The sequence below is a fragment of the Alexandromys fortis genome, unplaced genomic scaffold, assembly GCF_014885135.2.
Source record: "Alexandromys fortis isolate MF-2015 unplaced genomic scaffold, M_Fortis_MF-2015_v1.1 scaffold_41, whole genome shotgun sequence".
NCBI classification, from domain to species: Eukaryota; Metazoa; Chordata; class Mammalia; order Rodentia; family Cricetidae; genus Alexandromys; species Alexandromys fortis.
The window spans coordinates 6,593,465-6,616,695 of NW_026067923.1; the positions used below are offsets into that span (position 1 = coordinate 6,593,465).

At 41.8% G+C, this 23,231-nt stretch overlaps 1 protein-coding gene across 1 annotated transcript in view; it reads right to left on the reverse strand.

The window, feature by feature from the left end:
• Kcnb2 (potassium voltage-gated channel subfamily B member 2) overlaps positions 1 to 21,182 on the reverse strand; it is a 404,459-nt gene extending 383,277 nt beyond the window's left edge. Inside the window, exon 1 of the mRNA XM_050142148.1 lies at positions 21,051 to 21,182. The gene's annotated coding sequence lies outside the window, so the exon portion shown is untranslated. The remainder of the gene's footprint in view (positions 1 to 21,050) is intronic.
• Between the last annotated feature and the right edge of the window lie 2,049 nt (positions 21,183 to 23,231).

Below are 23,231 nucleotides of genomic sequence, written 5' to 3' on the forward strand. Positions count from 1 at the left end.
GAGGGAGGGGGACTTGACTGGGGGAGAGGGAGGGAAAGGGGAGGCGGCGGTAGGGAAGAGACAGAAATCTTTAATTAATTAATTAATTAATTAAAAAAATAAAAAGGTGGGAAAAACATTAAAAATGACAAACAACTTTTAAAAAATCCATCAAACTTCTTAGCTCACAATATTCTAAACAGACTTCCCTGGAACCTCTCCAGGATTCTGAAAACAAACAAACAAACAAACAAACAAACAAACAAACAAAAACCCTGAGCAAACCAGGATTACTCTGGAGCTTAGAAAGACTGCTACATTTCAAACTGTCCCTGGCTTCAACATGCCAGACTCCAGTAAGGACTGGGGTGATTCTGTTTGCTGAGTACAGGGTGCCACCTCCCTTCTGTCATCAATGGCCACTCATTTTTCTGTGACCCTCAGTTTTAGCACAACTATTTACTCTTTTGTTAAAAACAAAAAAGGAAAAAAAAACCCTAGACCTTTTCCCCCTTGCTATAAGTGATATGATGCTTTTTTTAGATGCACTCAAATGGATCCCCAAAGCTCGGCCTTTTGTGGTCACGGGATGCGTTGTGCTGCAGTCAGAAGGAGGAAAAAGGTATTAAAGAAGTTGTAATATGAGTATTTTTCAATAACACAAACGTCCCCATATCTATAAATAAATTATTTTATTTAGACACCCTTTTCTTCACTAGAATACAAAATCATTTAAAGAATTAGACCATGTATGCATGTGTTTGCTATAATTAGAGCATAAAGGTTCTAGACTTATATTTAGAACAATGGTCTTTTTAATGTTTCTTTAAATATATTCCTTTTATTTCTTGAGATTATAGAATAATTATGTGATTTCTCTTTTTCCTTCCCTCCCTCCAAACCCTACCACATACATCTTCTTGTTCTCTTTCATATTCATGCTTTTCCCATTAATTGTTGATAAAGCACAAAGTTCAACTTTTATGGTAGCATCTGGGCATTCAAGTGGGACGTTTAATACTACGATGAAGAGTGTGACCTTGTGGAGAGTTTGACTTTATAATGGGGAGGTGCCTTTATGTTGGGAGTTGAGGTGTATTATTTCAAGTATCTCTTTTTACAAAAGTCTTCCCAGAATCACAAAGGGGAAAAACAAAGAAATCCAGAAAGCAACCAACATAAAAGTTCTTAGTGCTGAAGGAATAGCAAGCAAAGGGCCACATTAATCTCTTGAAGACTACAGTTACTAGCTGGGGTTCTGTCTGGATGGTAAAGTCAATTCCTTGGATGACTGGCTTGCATTTCCTACTCCATTTGGATGTTTGGCATAAAGTAAATTTGGGCTCTTTGAAACCAAATTTATGAAATTTGGGTAGAATGTGAAAATATTGTTAGGCCCCTTCTAATAATATTAGTTTTAATTCACATAATGAGTCTCAAACATTCAGGAATATAATTTTTGCACAAGTGATATATCTCAGTTAGGCCTAATAGTAGACACAAATTTTCAAATTATGTTCCTGTCCTTATTTTCCAGAGCTCACACCTGATAGATAATATACCTTTCTTAAGGCTCAACTACTAAAGATTGGACTCTACAGCATAATCTATTTCTGATTGTGTGTGTGTCTGTGTGTGCATGTGAGTGTGTATGCTCTTGGAGGCCAGATCCCTGAGGCTTAAACTGCAGTGTTGTGAGTCACCTTACATGGATGCTGGGAACTGAATTTAAGTCCTTATAAGGATAGTAAGTGTTCTTCATCTATACCTCTAAACCTAAATATTACAACATGCTTTAATACACATGTCTATGTGTGGGGACTAGAACAAAGCACATGGCAGATGAGAGCTTCTATACGGCCCATTTTTCATATTTATATCTTTTAACCCTTGGCTCCAATGAGGTCACGTGATTAAGTTGACATCACCTAGTCTCTGTTGAGCTTGATCTAGAACCCAGACCTGTTAATGCTGAGACAAGCCTCTTTCCATCACTGCTGCCCCATTACTCTTGGATTCTCACTTATTAGTGAGCGTTTTGAAGAACAACTCTCATGCCAAAATAGCGAGTCAAGCAAGCTCAAGTTGCCTTTTATATATTGTTCATTTACAGAAAGAGCACTCATTGCAGTCAATAGAGAAAGGTGAACCTCCCAGGCTCTTTTATTCCCTCTGTCTTTCCAGTCCAGTCTCTATGGTGAAAACCTTTGTCTTCTCCAGATCCCTCCAAGTGGTTCTGTTTACTGTAGACCTAGCTAGCAGCAGCTCAGAGTCCTTTCTTGTCAAAGGTGCTTCTAAGGTTTCCAAGCTCTCAGAATAAAGTCACTGAGATACGAAGTCCATGACACCTGAATGCTTTTATCTCTGCTTCTCCCACAGCGTTCCACTTGCCAATCTCTCTCAAGTCCCAGAATCTTCTTTCATTCATGTTTACATGCTTTTCTCTCTCTGCCAAAAGAAATTTGTGTAGCTTTTCCCCCATCTTTATCTCTAGACATCAACTTACAGCTGATATTTCAGGTCCCTCTGATTTCCTTAATTATGCAATAATTCTCATATTTTAAGACTTAGAACTAGGTACTTTGAGCCTGTAACAACAGTGTTTATGATATCAAAATTTTAATTATTTATAAATCATTTTCTTTCATTCCAGAGACCTCATATTATCTGCTATTTTTCCAATCTAGTAAGGCTTCCTGTATGAAATGCTTTTTTTCCACATTCTTTCTGGAAAACCCCTATTTGTTATTCATGATTAAATCAAGTATCTCTTCCAGAGAGAAGCAACAGCCCTTGCCACTGAGAGTCATCATTTTGTTTTATGTATTATGATGCTTTTCTTATATAATTCTATAGATAATACAGAGTTCTTTCTTCTTCATTTGTTCAGTAAACATTTATGAGAAATTCCTCTGCTCAAAGCCATTGGTGACATCTGGAACTCTTAGACTCTAGTGAAAATAGAGAAGCATGATACAACAAAACAAAACAATAACAAAAACAGGCAAAACAGGAACTGGTATTTTGCATCCAAACTTACTCAGGGGAACAGCAAAGTCAGAGTTAGGAAGAATTCTGTCTGCCTTTCTTTCTTTCTTTCTTTCTTTCTTTCTTTCTTCCTTCCTTCCTTCCTTCCTTCCTTCCTTCCTTCCTTCCTTCCTTCCTTCCTTCCTTCCTCCCCTTCATTCCTTTCTCCTTTATTTTCATTTTTCTTCTTTCTTCCCCTTTCTCCCTCTCCATCTTACCTCCTTTTCCCCTCTCACCTTTCTCTCTTCTCTTCCCTTCATCTGACCACTCTCTAGTCTGCCTTCCAGCCATCCTTCCTTTCTGTCTTTCTGACTGAAAGATGATGTGTTCTAGACTCTGCTACAGAAAGAAAGTCATATTAATGAACAATATTTAAACATCAGAACTCATCATAAGTACATGTCTGCTTGGTTTTATTTTTTTTTTTATTTTTTAAATCATTACTATTTAGTAAGGGAAACGGGTCCCTGAATTATAAACACTACTGACTCTATATCCCTTGTGAATAATGTTTTTCATCTATTTTTTTCATCAGTGCAGATCATTAAGCATCATTTTTAAGCATCCATCTGTATATGCAGTGTTTAAATATTTCCTTGTCCTGTCCCCTCACTTAATTTACTACATGTGTCAGTTGTACAAAAAGCTGGGGTCCTACAAAACTGGCAAATAGTGGAAAGAATAGAAGCAGATGGACAAAATGACCTACTAGCATCTATGAACCCTGGGTTGTTTAGTACTGGCAATAATAACATTTAGCACAATCTGATAAGAAAATATGAAAGCATTTGAAAATTAGAAAATGAACTCATCAATTTCCATCAACAGTTTCTAAAATAAAAATGTGAAAATTAGGGACCACAGATGGACTGATTGAAGCCCTGAGTTCATGTGATTGGTACCAGATGATACAGTCTTGAAATAAATAATTTCAAAAACAGTGTGGGAAAAAATCCTAAAAATTATGGCAAGAACAGTAAAACAGGGAGTTGTTGCTTTTCACCCAGGGGAAAATCTTCAGAAATAAAGGAAGATGCAATGAGAGTGGTGGTGGGTCAGGGGTGCTCTTCCTGCTCGCGATCCTTATTTAATATGATGCTGCGGTCCCCTCTTTCTGGTATTCTAGATTCAAAGTATGCTTTGTCCCCTCAGTGCGTCTCATGCAGTGAGGCTCACCACACACGAGCATGTGAGTGTAAAATAACTATGGCAATGAGATTCAGACTCTTAATTTGGATTTGATTTCAGCTTATGATCTTAATGTCCATAAGGAAGATTTACATTTCCTAGAAGGCGGGATATTCTTGGAGCTGCATCTGAAACTGAGCCCAAGTTATGATCTCATTTGATTTGTGAACTTCGCTAATAACTGTCATCGTCATCATCCACCAGAGATTAAGTGGTCATTCTGTGCAGCCACAGTGCTTACTCCATTCGGTTCTGATAGTAAGCTTCCTTTTTTTATTTTTAACCCACGTTGGGACGATTAGTATGGCTTATTCACAGACTGACTGAAGTTCAGAAAGGCAAACTTCTTATCCAAAATGACACAAGTGTTTAAGTGTTGGCTCCAAGATTTTTCCACCCCCAGCACTCTCCCAATCCAGAGTACACACTTCTCACTTTAAAGGACACTGAGGATTTCCCTGAATGGTAGGACTCTGGGTGCCTCAGAACCATAGATAAAGGTGGCGATGAGATCCATATGAAGCAATTCTCCTTGCATAATACAGAAAAGGACAGATTCATACCTACTTACAGTATACCTATCAGACCTCCCCTTTGACCTAGTTGACATCAAATGATATCTATTTCATCACGTTTTCTTTTAGATAGAGGTGGTAATATTGGCAACAGTTTACGCAGCTTGAAAACTTTTACACTAAATGTAAATTAGCACACATCTTTTAGGAGCAATGCTATCATTAGTGTGTGTGTGTATCTGTGTGTATGTGTGTGTGTAGAGGGCATTTCTCAATGTGTGTCTGTCTGTGTGTGTGTGGTGGGCATGTCTCTGTGTTTCTCTGTGTGTGTTTGTCTGTGTGTGCCCATGCATGTTTATGCATTTGTGAGCATGCCTGTGCATGCGTGTCTGCTTATGAGTCTGTGCATAGTCCAGAGATTGACATCAGCTATATTTTGTCTTATGCTCCACCTCATATCTTTTAATTTTAATAAAATTATTCCAGTGTGCTGACCCAACTTAAACTATTTCTAGAATCGTTTTTGGAAACTTGTCAACACCATAGCTTCCTCAGAGTAAGCATATCTTTGTCCTTTAAGTGTAAGGTTATATTTGAGGAATAATGTTTTAATATCCAGAGCATTATAAAATACATCTGATGAATAAAATGAGTGATGGAACTTGGCATAGTGTTTTTTTTTTTTTTTTTTTTTTGAGACAAGGTCTCTTATTGATCCCAGAGCTTGCTATTTCAGCTAGACTGATTGGCCAGAGAGCCCCATGTATTTCTGCCTGTCTCAACTCCGCAGTTTTATGCCTGGTTAATAAGGTGTTTACCCACTCTAGCCTCAGTCTTAATATTGAATTCTTACAGTCAAGACATAGCCCCCAAAATTGTTTTTTTTAATGTTATAGCTTTCAAAAAGTCAAAGAATTTGGAAGAGAAATAGCATCAGTGGTCTGACGTCATCTGCCTAAGAGTCTTCCCGAACAAGGACCAGAACCTACCTCCTTCACTTAGACCTTGCAAGGTCTGAGTTCACAAACAAATATAAGATGAAAAAGAGAGGGAGAAAAAGTACAAAACAAGAATAATGTGACTACTTCATACGCAGCCAAACCTACCAACGCCGGTGAGCCGAACCTAATTATTGATGATTCTGGCTTCAACATGCTTCTAGCATTTCTAACACTTCAGTAATAATCAGACTGGGAAAAAAAACATGAAACATAAATGAAATGCTGATTTAGATCCATCACGCCCTTCTCTTTTGCATTCTTTCATCTGAAGCAATGTGTCACTCAGCTGCCCCTGCTCATCAAGTTCAAAGGAAGCAAACTAAGCAAAGCAGCCCTTGCTTTCAGGAAGCCAACAGCACCACGGCTCAGAGCACTGCGGTCCTGGTTTGTGCTTCTAGCACGTGTTTCAAGGTGCAGATGATACTGGGGACTGATTATTACGCTGGCGTTGTCTTGACGCCTTCCCCTTGATTCAAACACGCTGCTACAAAGGAAGAAAGTGACAAAATCCCAGGTACCCTCTAGAATAGTATCTCTTTTTACGGCAGCTACGACTTTAGGTGCTATTTGGTTTTTAAATTCTCTGACGTTTTATGAATTTGTTAATTTGTTTAACAAATACTTATTGAGTATCTACTACCTATATCATATTATATTCTTAACATTATAAACTTCTAGCAATGAAATAACTCCTTAGATTAAAAAAAAAAACAACCAAACAAATAAACAAAAAAAAAAAACAATAAAAGCTCTCAATATAGAACTGTACAGAAGCTGCATCCTAGGATTGCAAACCGCATTTATTATGCAGAAAGCCTAGTGTTTTGTTGGGCCTGACTCGAGCCAGCAGTGAGCTTAAGAAATAGATTTTTACCAGCTTCTTAGCTTCCTCTGAAAGCTAAGCCTCCATAAAGCCTACTGAAAATGCTCTCCTTAGACTTAGAAAAAGCTAGGATTCCAAATTTAAAGAGACATTTATCTTAAAAGTCAATTAATATTTAATAACTTCCCGATTAATAATCATGATTCTATGAACTGGAGACATTCAGCATGAAAGCCCATGGACCCACATTTTTTCCTGAGCCTTTCAGACTGAGGATGAAGGGATCAGGATAGACTTTTCCTTCTTAACGTTACTTTGCCATCCCAGCTCATGATGTCCACTTCTGAACACCACATTCCTCTTCAAGGACCATGTCACTAGAGTGTTGTTTACACCGGAGGAGTAGGGCAAAGAACTCAAGAGCCTGACCCGCAGGTGATTTTAAAGGATCGAAATGTGTGTGTGTGTGTGTGTGAGAGAGAGAGAGAGAGAGAGAGAGAGAGAGAGAGAGAGAGAAACAGAGACAGTCAGAGAGGTGGGAAAAATTTAGCTCAGTGTGATGCAATACCTTACATGCTTCATAGAATTCATTTTGAGACTACTAAATTTTACAAAACTCCAAACTGCTGCATTAATTGGCAGCTAAAAGCTGTCATTGTTTCAGAACTTGTGTGTGTGTAAATGAGCCAAATAGTTTTGCGTTTGTTGTTAATGTTCTGCTCTTTGCCACTGGTTTATACCGACAAACATGTTTTATAAATAAGCACAGGAGAAAAGAAATCAATAAGAAAAAGAAAGGAAACGTGCTAACGGACCCAGTGATGTATTTCTGAGACTTTAGAACTTAGGAAGTGTGAACAGAGGAGAGGAGGAGAGGGTACCTGCTGCCCCAGACCCCCTCGCCACCACCACCAACACACACAGTCCTGGTCAGGACTGTGGGAGAAAACATTTAGAGTCACATGAGTCAGATACTTACAAAGATAACACTCTGCATTTGTGTCTATATTTTGTGCGTATCACAGAAAGCAGGAAATGGCACCCAAACAGGGATTCTTGTGGTTAGAAACAAGGAAGTACCTGGGAGATCATCTGAGCTAAAGCAGGCACTGGGTGCCAGAAATGACTGATATGTTTACATACAGTAAATATGATGGCCAATATTGTCAGTAAATACTACTGCTTTTGAAACTCGGGTTTCCTAAATTAATTCATGCTAATAAGAGTCTAGACCTGCTCTTTCCAGAATGGCCACTAGCCACCACTGCTACTTAACTGTAGATGAGATTTAAGTGCCATTTTTCGGTGTCAGAAGTCACATTTTATGTATCCCACAGCTCATGTGGCTTGGGGTCACTGTCCTGGAAAGCACAGACAGAGAGTAGTCACTTCCTCTCATGGAGTTCTGCAAACCCGCCCCTGCAGCACTGATGCTGAGTTCTGTTCTTACTGCAGAAATAAGCTCTCCCCTCTAAAAGGTCCTGGAAACGCTAGGCTTGGCCTCATCTGGATTTGTATTCCTATCTACTGCCCATCTCCATTCTCAAGAGTGACAGACCCTGAGCCCCCAGTCACACTGTAGTGTCTCCTAAATTCCGGGAACACCTTCGTCCTTGGCAAGAAGAGTATAAAGAGGACCTGAGTATAAGCAGTGCTGAGTTGTGGCGGGGTTGTTTAGCATTAGGAAAAGGGAAAAGAGATGAGAAAGACTCTAAGGATGACACGAACAAATGCACAGTACCAAATGAACCAAAATGGTAGGGAGAGCAAGAGTCCTTGTGCGTACATTGTAGAGGAAGTCTGAGAAAGACGGGTTACTCACATGGTGACGGCACAGGGAACGGAATTGTCTACTGAATCCCTTCAATAGTACAAGACACTGACTTTTTTTTCAGATAAAGGTAACTGGGTGGAGCCCTAAAAACCACTGAAGACAGAGGTTTCTCCTAAACCTCATGTTCCTACAAATCACAGCACTCTGCATCCATGCGGCTTGGCCATTTTTATCCCAACTGTCTAAAACCCAAACTGGCAGCTCTGGAACCTGCTCCCACAGGACATCCTATCCTATTCTGAAAGCTCTGACTCTGTGGACTGTCATGTGTCATCTGCCCCCACGTTCTCCAGATGTTCCATGCTCCCTGTCTGTCTTCGCTCCTTGTGGGGCAGGTTCATCTTGGCTGTTAAATTAGGAGATGGTATATTGGGACACATATGGCTAAATCCTGGGCTCCACAGAGGATAAAATCGCCTCTGGAAAATATGTCGGCATCTCAACTCTCCTGATTTAGCACAGCACAGCCCACAGGCAGTTTCTTGCCTTTCTTTCCAAAACAGTTTGTAATCCAAAGGAGACTCATTGGTCTGGACCTACAGAAGAGTCACTACAATCAGCATGGAAAGAGGACTGGGGAGGTGATGCTTGATTTCAGATGGACAGGAACACCATGAAGGTAAAAACTCAGTTTGTTTAACCTAGGGACCTAGCAGAGTACTTCCTATCTGAAAAGGGCCTAATATTTGCTGAACTTGACTCTTAAAAGCTGCCTATGATTTCAAACTAGAGGCTCTGAGAAATAATAATAACTGCTTCTTTGTGAAAGAAAGAAAAATAATAAAGGAAGGAAAAAAGAAAGGAAGTAAAAAAGAAAGGAAGGAAGGGAGGAAGGAAGGAAGGAAGGAAGGAAGGAAGGAAGGAAGGAAGGAAGGAAGGGAGGGAGGGAGGAAGGAAGGGAGGGAGGCAGGAAGGAAGGAAAGAAAAGAAAAGAAAAAGAAAACAAACCAACCCACTGTGGATTGTTATACTATTAGAACCAAGTGTCCTTGTCAAAGTGAGACAAACATGAGCTAAAATGTTCCACATAATGAGCTACCTGTGACCTTTGGAGCCATCCACTAGCTTCTTGACAAAGAACCATGGTACAGTGCTGGATGGAGAGGAGGAAGGATCTAGAGGAAGGAAAAGTGAGCAAAGAGGAATATGAGCCAGTAGAAAAACCCTTGTGTAAGAAACGCTACATACATCCCAGGAGCGATGACACCTAATATTTAATTAGAATTAGTTTCTTGTCTATGCTATAATTACCATCCTTTATCCCAAAGCACCCAGTCAGTGTCTGTTGCATACTAGAGTCTTATAATAGTGAGACTTCAGAGACTAGAGGAAGATGTTTCCCATAGGAGCATGCGCCAGAGGTCTGGGAAGAGAGCCAAGAAGATAGGAGTATGTGTTGTGCCATCCAAAGTGCTGGCTAACTGGTGATTGAGCTGAAGTCACACCCATTTCCCCCCATTTATTTTGAAGGAAGATGACTACAACCAGGATGGCTACGTGTCCATCTAAATTTATGCATTACCTTCATTTGAGAGACTTGTCACTGAGAAGCTCCCATTAAGATGAGGATTTAATTTCCAGCCCCCATCCATCTGGGCTGCGGTTGTTTGAAAAATATTCATGAGTGGAATAGCCCCCAAAATGTCTCATATCAGAGTCAAGGTATTTAAGAAGTAGTTGAGATTTATTATCTATCTATCTATCTATCTATCTATCTATCTATCTATCTATCTATCTATCCATCTATCATCTATCTACCTACCTACATACTTATCTATCAATCTATCATCCGTCTACCTATTGCTATCCCCTCTTCCATCTCTGGTGATACTCTCATTCTTTACCTTTCATTTTCCTTCCCTCGCTCTCTTTTCTCTTTATGTAAATGTTGGAGAAACATACATCACGTCAAATAGCTGCATTCAGTGTTATTTGCAATCATTATCATTATTCTACCTTACGCTGAAATTGAAATTGGTACCCTGAAAGGAGGTGTTGCCTTTACAAAAATCTAAATATTGTGACAATGGTCATCAGCAAGGAAACCAACACAGAACTCAGTAGCCGGAGGCTGTGCTATGTTCTAGCAAAACTACAGAAACTCAGGGCCTGCCTATAACTCCAAAGGAAATTATTAGATGGTTAGCATGAGGTGCTTGGTCTTTATTACTTGTAATGAGGTACTAACAAGTAACTGCTGGCCGTGGGGAGGAATTATTAGTTTATAACAGAGACAGAGGGAGTAGCTGAAGTCTGGAAAGTAAGACCTTAAAATCTGGAACTCACTATTGACAAGATTCCAAAGAAGAGGGACAGCCTGCAGGGAGTTCTGGGTGATAAAAATTCACAAACTCTTCCCAAATGGGCAAAATATCTCCCACTCATTGCAGCCTCACTAGCTGGTCAGCAGTCAAGGCTTCTGTGAGGAGGACATTCCACCACCACCCTACATTGTACCTAGAAATCTATAAGTCCCACTCTGCCAACAAAACCAACCCATCCATCATGGCACCAGTGGCCCCCAGAGCCACAAGCACCCCCTCCACTAGTTGGAGAAAGAGATGAGCAGACACCAGTGCAAGAATATATTCAACAAAATAAAGAGCAATATGGCACCACCAGAACCTAGTGGTTCTACAACAGCAAAACCTGAACATCCCAGTGTAGAAGAAGCAGAAGAAAATGGCCTTAAAAATAACTTTATGAAGATGATAGAGACCCTTAAGGAGGAAATATAAAATTCCCTTAGAGAAATTGAGGAGCAGACAAACAAAAACAAGCAAGAAATCAATAAATCCATTAAAGAAAGCCAAGAAAACCAAGAAAGGGAGATCAAACAGGTAAAGAAATTTCAAGACATGAAAATTTTCAAGACATGAAAATTGTAATAGAGACAATAAAGAAAACACAAACTGAGGGAATTCTGAAAATTGAAAATCTGGGTAAATGAACAGGAACTACAGATGCAAGCATAGCCAACAGAATAGAAGAGAGGGAAGAGAGAATCTCTGGCATTGAAGATATAATAGAGGAAATAGATTCATCAGTCCAAGGAAACATTAAAGCCAACAAAATCATAACATGAAACACCCAGGAAATCTGGGATACCATTAAAAGACAAAACCTAAGAATAATAGGGATAGAAGAAGAAGTTCAGCTCAAAGGCACAGAAAATACATTCAACAAAATCACAGAAGAAAATTTTCCCAATCTAAAGAAGGAAATGCTTATGAAGATACAAGAAGATACAAGAAGAAGAAGAAGATACAAGTTGCAGAACACCAGACTGGACCCCCACAAAAAAGTCCCCTTGCCACATAATAATCAGATCACTAAATATACAAGATAGGGAAAGAATATTAAGAATTGCAGAGAAAAAAGATCAAGTAACATATAAAGGCTGACCCAACAGAGTAACACCCAATTTCTCAATAGAGACTCTGAGCAAGAAGGTACTGGGCAGATGTTATGCAGACACTAAGAAACCATGGATGTAAGGCCAGACTGGCATACCCAGAAAAACTTTCAATCACCATAGATGAATAAAACAAGATATTCCGTGACAAAACCAGATTTACACAATATTTATGCATAAATCTAACCCTACAGAAAACACTTGAAGGAAATTTCCAGCGCAAGGAAATTAGTTGCATCTATGAAAACACAGGTAGTATATAATCCCATGCCAGAAAATCTCAAAAAAGGGAAGCACACACACTACCATAAAAAATTAACAGGAATTAAAAATCACTGATCATCAATATCCCTTATGAACTCAATTTATCTATAAAAAGACACAGGCTAACAGAGCGGGTACAAAAACAGGATCCATCCTTCTGCTACATGCAAGAACCATACCTCAACCTCAAAGACAGACATTACCTCAGAGTAAAGGGTTGGGAAAAGATTTTCCAATCAAATGTACCTAAGAAACAAGCAGGTATAGCTATCTTTTTTTTTTTCGAGACAGGGTTTCTCTGTAGCTTTGGTGCCTGTCCTGGAACTAGCTCTTGTAGACCAGGCTAGCCTCGAACTCCCAGAGATCGCCTGCCTCTGCCTCCCGAGTGCTGGGATTAAAGGCGTGCGCCACCACCGCCCAGCAGGTATAGCTATCTTAATATCTAACAAATTTCATTTCAAACTAAAATCAACCAAGAGAGATAGAGAAGGGCATTTCTTACTCATCACAGGAAAAAAACAATCAAATTGAAGTCTCAATTCTGAACATCTATGTCCCAAATACAAGGGTACCCACATACATAAAAGATACATCACTAAAGTTAAAATCACAAATCAAACCCCACACACTAAGACTGGGAGAATTCAACACCCCACTCTCACCAATGAATGGGTCTGCCAGACAGAAAATTAACAAAGATATAAGGGAACTAACAGATGTTATGAGTCAAATGGACTTAACAAACAACTATAGAATATTCCACCCAAGCACAAAAGAATATGGCTTCTTCTCAGAAACTCATGGAACCTTCTCTAAAACTGACCACATACTCAGCAACAAAGCAAATCTCAACAGATAGAAAATTGGAATAAAGTAACAGCCTTTCAGAAAACATCTCATTAATGCAGTTCCCTAACCACCCAGGCCTATGATGGTGATGATTCCAAAGGTACCTGTGCTGACTAGTTTTATGTCAACTTGACACAAGCTAGAGTCACAGGAGAGGAGAGAGGCTCAATTGAGAAAATGCCTCCATAAGACTGGGCTGTCAGGAAGCCTGTAGAACAATCTCTTAATTAGTTATTGATGTGGAATGGACCATCCCATTGTAGGTAGGACTACCTCTGGACGGTGGTCCTGGATTCTAAAAGAAAATAGACTGAGCGAGCCATGGTAAGTAAGCCATGAAGCAGCACTCCTCCATGCCCTCTGCACCAGCTCCTGCTTCCAGGTTCCTGTTCTGCCTGAATTCCTTTTCTTACCTCCTGTAATGATGAACTGTGATGTGGAAGTCTAAGTCAAATAAACCCTTTCCTCCCCAAGTTGCTTTTAGCCATGGTATTTCATCACATCAAGAGTAACCTTAACTAGGGCAGTAATCACTTGAGATTTGTGTATTTGAGACATGAGCAAAGAAATAAAGCGAGTTCAAGGAATATACAAAAGGAATGATGCTCAATTGTGGTCCATGGGAGAACAGAAAGAAAATACATACATGGCTAAGGACGGTTTTGAGGGAATTTCACAGTCAAAGAAATTCAAAGCTGACCCTATAGAAAAAAGAAATGAACATCTTCCCCTCTTCCCACCCTTGTTTAAAGGAGGTTCTTGATACTATCCTGCCTGTAGTCTACAAAAGCCTATTCGTCTCCCAGGTGCCACTCTGATCTCTCATAATTCAGCCACTTCAAAATTCCAGTGTAGAGATTGCCACTGAAACATGAAGGGAAACGTGTCGTTTCTGTTTGTAATTTCTCACGATCCTAATAGGCTGTCCCATAGGGCAAAATCCAGATGTTTTAGGATGGCATATAACACCCTGATGTCTAATCCTGTCTTCATATTCTTCATCCTCCTCTGATATCACCTTCCTAGAGAGAGCTGCCAGCCCTGAGCCAATCACCAGCCTAGCTCTTTTCCTGACAATGCTTAGCAAATGCTGGTCCCTCTGCCTCCTTCTCAACCTGGGGAATGCTTACTCATCTTTTAAAAATGAGCTTGGATGTCACTTCATCTGGGAAGACATGTCTGACACACCCACGTGGGAAATGAAGCTCTGGGAGCTCCGATGGGAGCAGCCCCACCTGTCAGCCTTACACATTGTTCCCACTATCGGGATATCTCAAGGGCTTAGCAAACTCCATGGTTTGATCTTCTGTTGTCAACTTTGCTTATTAGCCAACCACTAAACTCACCTTCTTACCATAAAGCGTGAGAACCCTGATGACTTATTACTCATAGACCAGTATATCTCTCCACTCTCTCCAGAGAAGCTCCTCTTTCCATAGAAGATAATTAACCCAGAGACCCTGCAACTGGTCAAGGAGCAGAGACCTGCAACCGAGAGCAGATGAAATGCCCAGCTTTAAAGGGCACATGTACCACCTCGCCACCCTCCCAAGCCTCAGGACACACATCAGAAGAGGCAGAAGGAAAATTGTAAGAGCCAGAGGCTGTGGATGCCTACAGAAACAGTATCTTCCAGACACAACAGGACAGTTGCAAATACGAAGTCAGAAGTCAGAGGATTAAAAGCAGGCCATTGTCCTACAAAAACTCAAGCCAGAGAATCATTCCAGCCTGGAGAGGAGAGGTAGGCATGGATTCCCACGCCACTCTCAAGAGCTGATAGCTGCTGAGAAAGGAATATATGGCAACCTGGTGGGTCAAATCACACTTAGTGGATTAATGGAAGCAGAAGATGGAGTATTATGGGTAATGAAGGGGGGTGGATCTGGGAGGACTGTGGGAGGAGGTGATTATGATGAAGATACATTGCATGAAATTATCAAACTAATAAAAAAGCTTTAAACAATAAAATAAAAAGCTTAAGAATTTCGCCTTTTTAGATCAGTCAGCCATGCATTCTAACCTCAGTAGCTTCCTCTAACAGGAAAATATAAGGACAATTAGTGCTTCTGAAAAGCAGAATGCAGTCCCTTTGAGTGCAGTTCTGTAAAGCTAACCAGTCCCAGGGATGCAAGAACCCTGGTCATATGTGCAGAAACCCTGTGTTCCGTCCTGCAAATGCCCATGTATGTCCTTGGACATCTACATGAGCAAAGCCTTGTTCATTATGTCACTGGATACCAATCCTATAGCGCACAGTATAATTTTACAGAGGCATTTTCTAGGAATGTAGTTACCACATTTGGAACATCACCAAGATTTGTTCACCACTTTGGAAGACTGTGTCACCCCGTGTAACACTGTTCATGTTAACTGGTTCACTACTACACACACCCACATCTGTTTACAGTGTGCAGTTGTCAGTTAGCAAATGTTTATGTCACTCTAAAATAGCAAATATACAAGTGTTATCACTATCCAAGAGAATAGTACATTCGTATTCCAAGTTATTTTATTTCGACATCTCTTTTCTTCTAATCCTCTGCATTTTCAGTAGCTCCATTTCATCCTATTTTCTGTCCAACTGGATCTGAGCACATACATACGGCCATTTTTTTTCCCAAAAGATATTTTTCCCTAAAGATATATTCCTTTAATTTGTATTTTCTACAACAAATTATACTAGTTTAAAATATACACATAGACAAGTTACATTATGTATAAATATCATTTCAGGATGAAAAAAAGGGGGTATTGCAAAATACTGCCTATGAAAGAGGAGGAACTTGATCTAACTAAGGACAGAATCGTGGCTGTGAATATATGGAGAAATTAAAATAAACTGTATTTTCTTACAGTGGGATTCTTCTGTGATCCAGCCACTCAGCTGGATTGTCATGCCATTCACCAAGATCATTTATGGTATGTTGTGGAGATTTATATCTCTGCCTCTGGACTAAGAATGCAGGATGTCTTACACTCATTCACCCAGAACTCAGTGCAGAAGAGAAACCTGGGGGATCTGAGGCATTGCTCTCAGAATGGGCTTGCAAGTCTTAGTCAATGCTCTGCCCGGACTAATCTAAGAAAGCCTTCTTTCTGCTCAGAGTTCCTCCTGCACAACTCTCTCCAGCCTCCCTCCTCCTTGTGGGCCTGCACAGTACTGCATCCACCTTTGCATCCCCAGGACATCGCATAAGGAGAGATCAATACACATTATTTAAACCAGCCCTTTCCTGGGAACACTACTAGAGATAATGGTCATGGATTTTACTACTAATGGTACTGTACTTCAAGTATTTTATTGATTTAAAAGACTTTGCTAATTTTGTCTGATGACCTGAACATCACTTAAGACTGTTTTTTTATGGAGAAATGTAAGTTTTTAAGTGAATTTTTATACGACAAGCCAATTGTAGTTTGGGAGACAACTGCATGTCAACTATGTCACCCAGCATGAGACACATCTGTGTGAAAAATAAAAGTGTCAATCAATCATGAAGATGAATCCAAATATTTGATTCAATGACATCTTGCAAACAATATTTAATCATTTTATCTTTCAAATTTGAGCCAGATGGTATTTTCTACATAAACAGAAGCAGTGGCTACTTAGAAAGAACTTTGCTTCAAATATTATTTAAGTGCTCTTGACAAATATTTCAAAGTAAGATTTTTTTTTGATTGTGCTTCCACAATTACAGTTATTAGCTATGCAATAAAACAGAAGCCTTCTAAGAATATACTAGAAAGAATCTATTAGGAGACTATGCTTCAATTTCCATTAAATAGTGGGTTTATATTTAGCAAAGTAAAAGCTGGGAACACTGATAAATGACTACTGCATTTTCAAATAATTTTCCTTTAAATGATAAATGGAATTTTAAAATAGTATAATGCTAATACTGTAATGCTATGTTTTATTGAAAATAATTCACATAAAATTTGACTCCTAGGAGCAGCTTCCTAGTCAGGTCACCTGTCTTAGCATTCTGTATGTGTATTTTTTTACTGTACATGTATCATGTGTGTGCGAGTACACATGCAGAGGCCGGAAGACAGCTTTGGCGTTGTTTCTTGGGAAGGCTGTTCTTTTCCTTTGAGACAGGCTAAGTGAGTTAGGCTGCGTGGACAGAAATCCTCCATCCCTGCCTCATCGTCTTTAGGATTGCAGGCCTGAGCTATCATGCTGCGCTTCTGCACGTTCTGGCAATAGAGACACTGCCCAACCCCAATTCAAGGGTCACTCTAAGCACAGTGCGGTCTCATATGTTAGCTGTCTTCCACCCCCAACTCTCCTGCCCACCCCCACCCCAACACTTGCCATCCCACCCCTGTTGCCACTGTTTGAAAGTCAGCCTAAAACTGAACTACTTTCTCCTTTCAGATTCACGGTTAACATTTGTGTGTGGTGGGGGGTGGCGGGGGGCAGGTGGAGGGGTAGGGTAGGTTGTTCTTAAATTAAAACAAAACAAAATACCCCTCCATTTGGTCTTTCCCACGCTTCTCTTTATCCATAGCACCATGCCCTCTGTAGAGAGGATGCAGAGACTCTAGAAGGGAAAACACGCTTCCTAATTCTGTCGAGGGTCATCCTTCTCAACAGTCCCTAATATCAAAGTGGGTCACAGTGTTCCTGAACCCAAAATACAGAGTTTAAAGAGACTCCTCCATTTCCTTCCTGTGTGGCTCTGGTTAAGGAACACCTATGAATATTAGATTTCATGTCTATGTATGAAGGGCATTACTTATGGTTTCCTAATGAGGTGAGGGTAAGAATAAAGAAGATTTTGCATTATGCATAAGACAGCACCTGGCTCAACTAAGTGTGGGTTATTGCGATCATTTTATTTGTTTAAAGAAGACAAAATGAATATTCTGAACTATTCACATGTACTCCAAGTCTAAAATTAAACATTCAGCAAACTTTTAGTGTTGTTAACGATAGGGTTTTCTGAGAAGTCCTAAATTCATAGCCTGTGACAAATTTTCATGATCTCATTCATGAGTTTGCTTTGATTAGCTTATTAAGTATGAAATTGTGAAATGTGTTTCTGCATGCGAGAAATATGCCATTTTGATCTGAAACTGAGATTCCTCAACTAAGACTGCGGAAGTTTTGTTTTGGTTTTGTCCCCTTGTGTTCTAAAACCCAGGACGGGCAGTGTCTCTAAGTATCTGACATGTGTTCCGTTCTGGTCCAGCATTCTTCCGATGCATAATAAGTCTCATACCAATTAATGAACAAGTTACTAACCTCATTATGATATTAAATCGCAGAGTAAAAGCAGGCTCAAGTCAGCCTGTGGGAAAGGCATTTTAAAGAAGCTACTGCAGGGTTTGCCACACACAAGTCAAGGAAACCCTTTTCTGACAAAATTTGACTTTCTTCCTTAGAAACTACAGTTGGATGATGAATTAAACTACACTTTAATATATGACGGAAGGGAAACAATAAGCAATAAATAAGAATGGGCTACAGATCTAGACACTTGTGGTACACGACTTTAAAAGTCTCCAAATTGCTCTGTTCTATAAAGTTTATTTTATCACCCTGGGAGGGACAAGACCACAAATTCTTACCTTAAAAATACTCTTGAACTTCAAAAATCCTAAATGCAATCCATCCATGCTTTGCCTGCCTCGGAAGGTCTTGTGAAATTAGCAGGTATCATGTTTTTTGCAAATCCCACTTGATGACTATGTTGGTCTAAGAGAACCCTAAAGAGAATTCTGAAATAAACAGACTATCTTAACCTTATCTGTCTACCTTAGAATACACGTGGGAAAATTTCCTATCAATGTAAGAAATTTCCCTAGTAACTAGTCTATAAGAGATAGTAAATTTCAAGGAATTGATCAAAGAAAAAAGATGCACTGGGATGAAATGAAATATATTTTCGCTTGCTTCCCAGGTTGCCAGGAATACGATCTACTTCTATAAGATGTAGATTGTGCAGTGATCTCTCTACAGCAGCAGTTCCAAAAAGCCTCACATTTTTTCCCTCAAGAAACAAACTACTTTTCAGTGCTCCACAGACTTAGACATTTTAAAGCATTCAGACAAGCCTAACAAAAATCTGATCAGATATGCCTTTAAGCTGCCAAGAAATGTTATTGAACCCACATCTTGCAATTTCATTTTGTCCAGCAATCTCATTCTTGAACATCTTAGAAGGGCAGGCTAAGCTCCCATTCCCTCATGGCATCAGCAAGTATGCTATAAACGCCAAATCAAAAGCATTGATAAGGTGATCATTTCTCCCAGTCATTCTGCACGGCTGGTAAACAAACATGCTTGGAGAACTGTGGGTTAGGGGTGAAAGCGGATTTGGAAACACTTTCAAGTGATGCACAGATTGGTTCTCTTCATGAAAGGGGGAAACAAGAGGTTGGGAACCCAGGATGAAGAGGAAAACGCCAAGTGGCAGGCAGTAGAGTCGTTTTCTATAGCCTTTGTGTAGGGGTTGGTGTAAGAGGGAGACTTGGGGACAGACACTAGACTTCGAAGAGAAGGTGAAGGCTGAAGGAGAAAGCAAGCAAGGAGAACTGCCAAGTGTTTCGTTCCTTTCTCCAGAGTCTGAGTAGTGCCAGAGAAAGAAGAGTGTGTAAGACAGAATCCTGCTTGTGATCAACAACAGCTCTGCAAAGGATGGCCGTCCATGAAGGAGCAGACCACAGGCTTGACTTTATGGGTGCATATACATGCTTTGAAGTGGCCTGGCCCATTGGCACTTATTCTCATTCTGGACCTTCAGTATTTTCAGAGAGTCTTTGAAACTACCCAATAAGCCATACACTAAAAACAACACCCAACACAGCAAGACTAAAAACTACACAGTTCCATGCATAATGGGCCAAACTACTGAACTGTGTAAGTTCTGGTTACTTTAATAGCAAAGAGCTCTATATTCTAGATATCTATGTGTTTTAGTCACATATTAAAAGATAAGTGGGGGACAATTTTATATTTATTGACGCACTCTGCTCATGTATCTAGAGTGAAATAGACACAACTTTATGATATGAACAATTTTAACATGTTACTCTTTTTTCAGATTCTTTCCTGTGAGTCACTCTGTACGGGCAGGTAGGACTTCAGACATTGGACCACAGTCTGTTATTTGCTGAGTCTATGCAATGTGCTAGCACTGATAAATAACCAAGAGGCGTCTGTCCCACACAATGCTAGGCATTTAAAAACAATAACGGCAAAAATATTTACTTCTCTTTTGGGATGGGCTCGAAAAATATCAGGTTGTCAACAAACCCCCAAACCAATCAATATGAAAAACTGAAAACGTGAAGTGCTATTTAAAATATTGACATTCTGACTTGATTAGATGGAGTGTTGAACCTGCATGCAATTAGCCCAATGCCCGCCGGTGCATATTAAAATCTCCCAGGATTTAGGCTTTTCTGTGTTACTCTTTACTGCTAAAACACTTGTGCAGTCATAAATGTGGTATAAATGGCATGTTTATGCACATTGCACATTGATACTTTTTATGAATGGATACAAATAAATGCTCCTATCAGAGAAAATGGATGGCAGGATACTATTTTGACTAGGGTCAGGAGCGGATGATGAGGCAAATGGTGGGTGCCACTCAGGTCAACTGCATTGCCAAGTCCCCTTGGCTGAGCGTCTTGGAAACAGCCTTGGAGCGCTTTCCTTAGAGACCTGTTCTAGTTAGCTCCTGGGAACCAAGACCGTTCACCACTGAAGAATAATAGACATGTAATAGACATGCATGTCTCTGTATTCTGCGGCTGGTGCACACAACGGAGATAATCACACTCCCCAAGTCAAGTCTAGTCCGACAAGTGCGTGTATGTGCGCGAGTGTGCATTTACCAACAAAGGGACGGGAACGGAAGGCAACAGGGGATCCTCTCCTACATATAACAGTTCTCATCCTTTTGGTCAATACAGGCTTGTTAGGGGCTCACACTTGCCTGTCTTCCCCACCACGAAGAAGCCTTGCGTTAATAACCAGTCAGGGCTGACAATTCCAGTCAGTTTTGTATGTAAGCCCACTAGGAGCCATATGGCAGTTTCCAGTTCCTTTAGCAACTCAAGTCTGGCTAGGCTGTCAAGGCGAAGCATCTCTAAAGCAGAGCTCTTGGGGAGCAGCAATGCCTGGGCCACTTACCTAGCTCCCACAGACACTCGCTCCACTCGGCCAGCAGTTCTGGCTCCTGTGCCACAAAGGGAGGTGGGAGTCCCCGCTCCCTCGGAGGACTCCTCTCCTGCAAAGGTCCTTTCGTCAGTGGTGTGTCGCTGGAAATCCCCCTCCCCTCCAACGAGAGGAGGGTCTCCCCGCTGGCTGAAGCTCCTGGCGGCTTTCCTTCTCTCTTTACATCCCTCACTCCGGTTCACAGTCTCTAGTAAGAAGGCTCACAGAAGACTCATTTGGAGGAAGCGAAGGCATCCTTTAAAAAGAACAATAATCTTCCTCGATCATCACCCCTTTTCTCCGCGTGGAGCCCCCATCCCCCTGCCGCCGTCACCGCCGCCCAGATCAGAGAGGGCTGGAGTGAAGAGGGAAAAAAATCAAGCGGTGCTCTGCGCGCCGAGCCAGCCCTGGACTTGGCTCTGGATCCCGCTGCCCGAGGCGCGGCGGCTGCCGGCGGGGGCGGCGGGTGCTCGGTCGCGCTCGGTGGGTGTGTGTCTGTGCAGCAGCCTCACTAGCTGCGCGCGAGAGGCCAGGCGGGGCGCTCGGGGCGCGGGTCCTCCACCCCGCAGCTCTCCGGTCGGGCGCGCACACTCGCCCGCGGCCACCCAGCCTCGCGCTCCGCCTCCCGCGCTCCGCGCACCCGCGGGCTGAGCGGCCGCCGCCGCCTCTCTCTTTCTCTGTGTCGCCTCCTCCCGCAGCTCCCAGGCAATCGCGGCTCCCAGGGTGGGCGGCCGGGCTGCACTGCTGGCCGGGCACCTCGGGGTAACGCCAGGCTCGGCCTCCCGGCGCCGGAGCTGTGCGCTCGGCAGGCGACAGCGCCCCCGGTGCCCAGGGCGCGGCTGGGGCGCGGGCGATCGGGCACCGCCCACACCTCGCGGGGATCCTCCCTCTGCTCCCGCCGCTGCCTTGATCTAAGCTCCACACCCACCTGCCTCTCCTCGTGGCTTCCACTCAGTTGCACCCGGTAAGGGGTCCGCAACCCCGTGGCCACTGCAAGTACGCGGCTGGGAAAACCCTGGGACGCTCCTCCGAGACGCTCTCGGGGCTTCACGGATTTCCCGGCCCTTCTATTTTCCAGCTGCTCTGCTCTCCCGCCGCCTGACCCCTAAGCGACCAGAACCCCGGCTCCCTGATCCACTATGGGGAACTGGGGCGAGGGCAAATGGCTCCTGAAGGATGAGCCCCAGAGTAGTTTCCCATAAGCTTCAGAACAGATGGAAGCCCAGGTGGAATGTGAATCTCCAGCCGCACTCGGGACCATCCCTACCTAGTGCAAGTCAACTGGCTTTTCTATGTTTGAAAATCCAAGCTAGATGGGAGGCAGCTTTGACTCTTCCTTCCCATGGGGGCGCTGTTCATACCCTGACTTGCTTGGCTTAGTAATCTATTTACTGGCTGGAAAACTATGCCAAGATCTCCCTTAGTAAAAGGGCCACACGGTGGATACCCCAGGCCCCTCCCCAACTTAGAGGTGTAATAAATACAATGAATTTGAACAAAACTGCTGGGCTCTGCAGGTTCCTGACTTAGGTGGACCTTGAAGGGTGGAAAATAAAGCAGTCAAAACAGTTGTGTGTCTGTCGGGAAAACACGTAACTTATAGCAGTCTTTCTTTCTAAAAGAACCCAGGACATGGGAATATATTCAAAGTTGGGACCCCAACATTACTTTTGACCACGAATATCTAGATACTGGGTTTAAATTACATCCCATTTAGTGCTATGTACATGAGCTGGCGTAGCCTTCCGGAATTCTGTGTCTTAAATTCCTGCCTCTGTAGATCTGACCTTGTGCTGAGCACTTTTTTGAGCTGTTCAAACTTGCTGGATGCTATCTCCGGGAAATGATTGTTGTAACTCCATCACCCTCCAACAAGAAACCTCCCTTGGCTCCCGTTTTTCTCTCGTTGCGACTTCTGAAGTGTGCACACCAAGAAGAGAATACCTGGATTCTAAAACCTTTATCACAGTCCTGGCCCGTTCCCAAGTTCCAGCGCCACGTGTCCCGGACTTTGCAGGAAGTGCGCTCCCCTGCCTTCAGTCTTCCCATATAGTTTACATTTCTCGCAGACAGCTCGACTCCAAGAACAACCTTGAAGCCATCACTGCGACTGCACAGCTATGGCAGTAGGTCCTGTGTTTCTTTACTTCTAGGCTA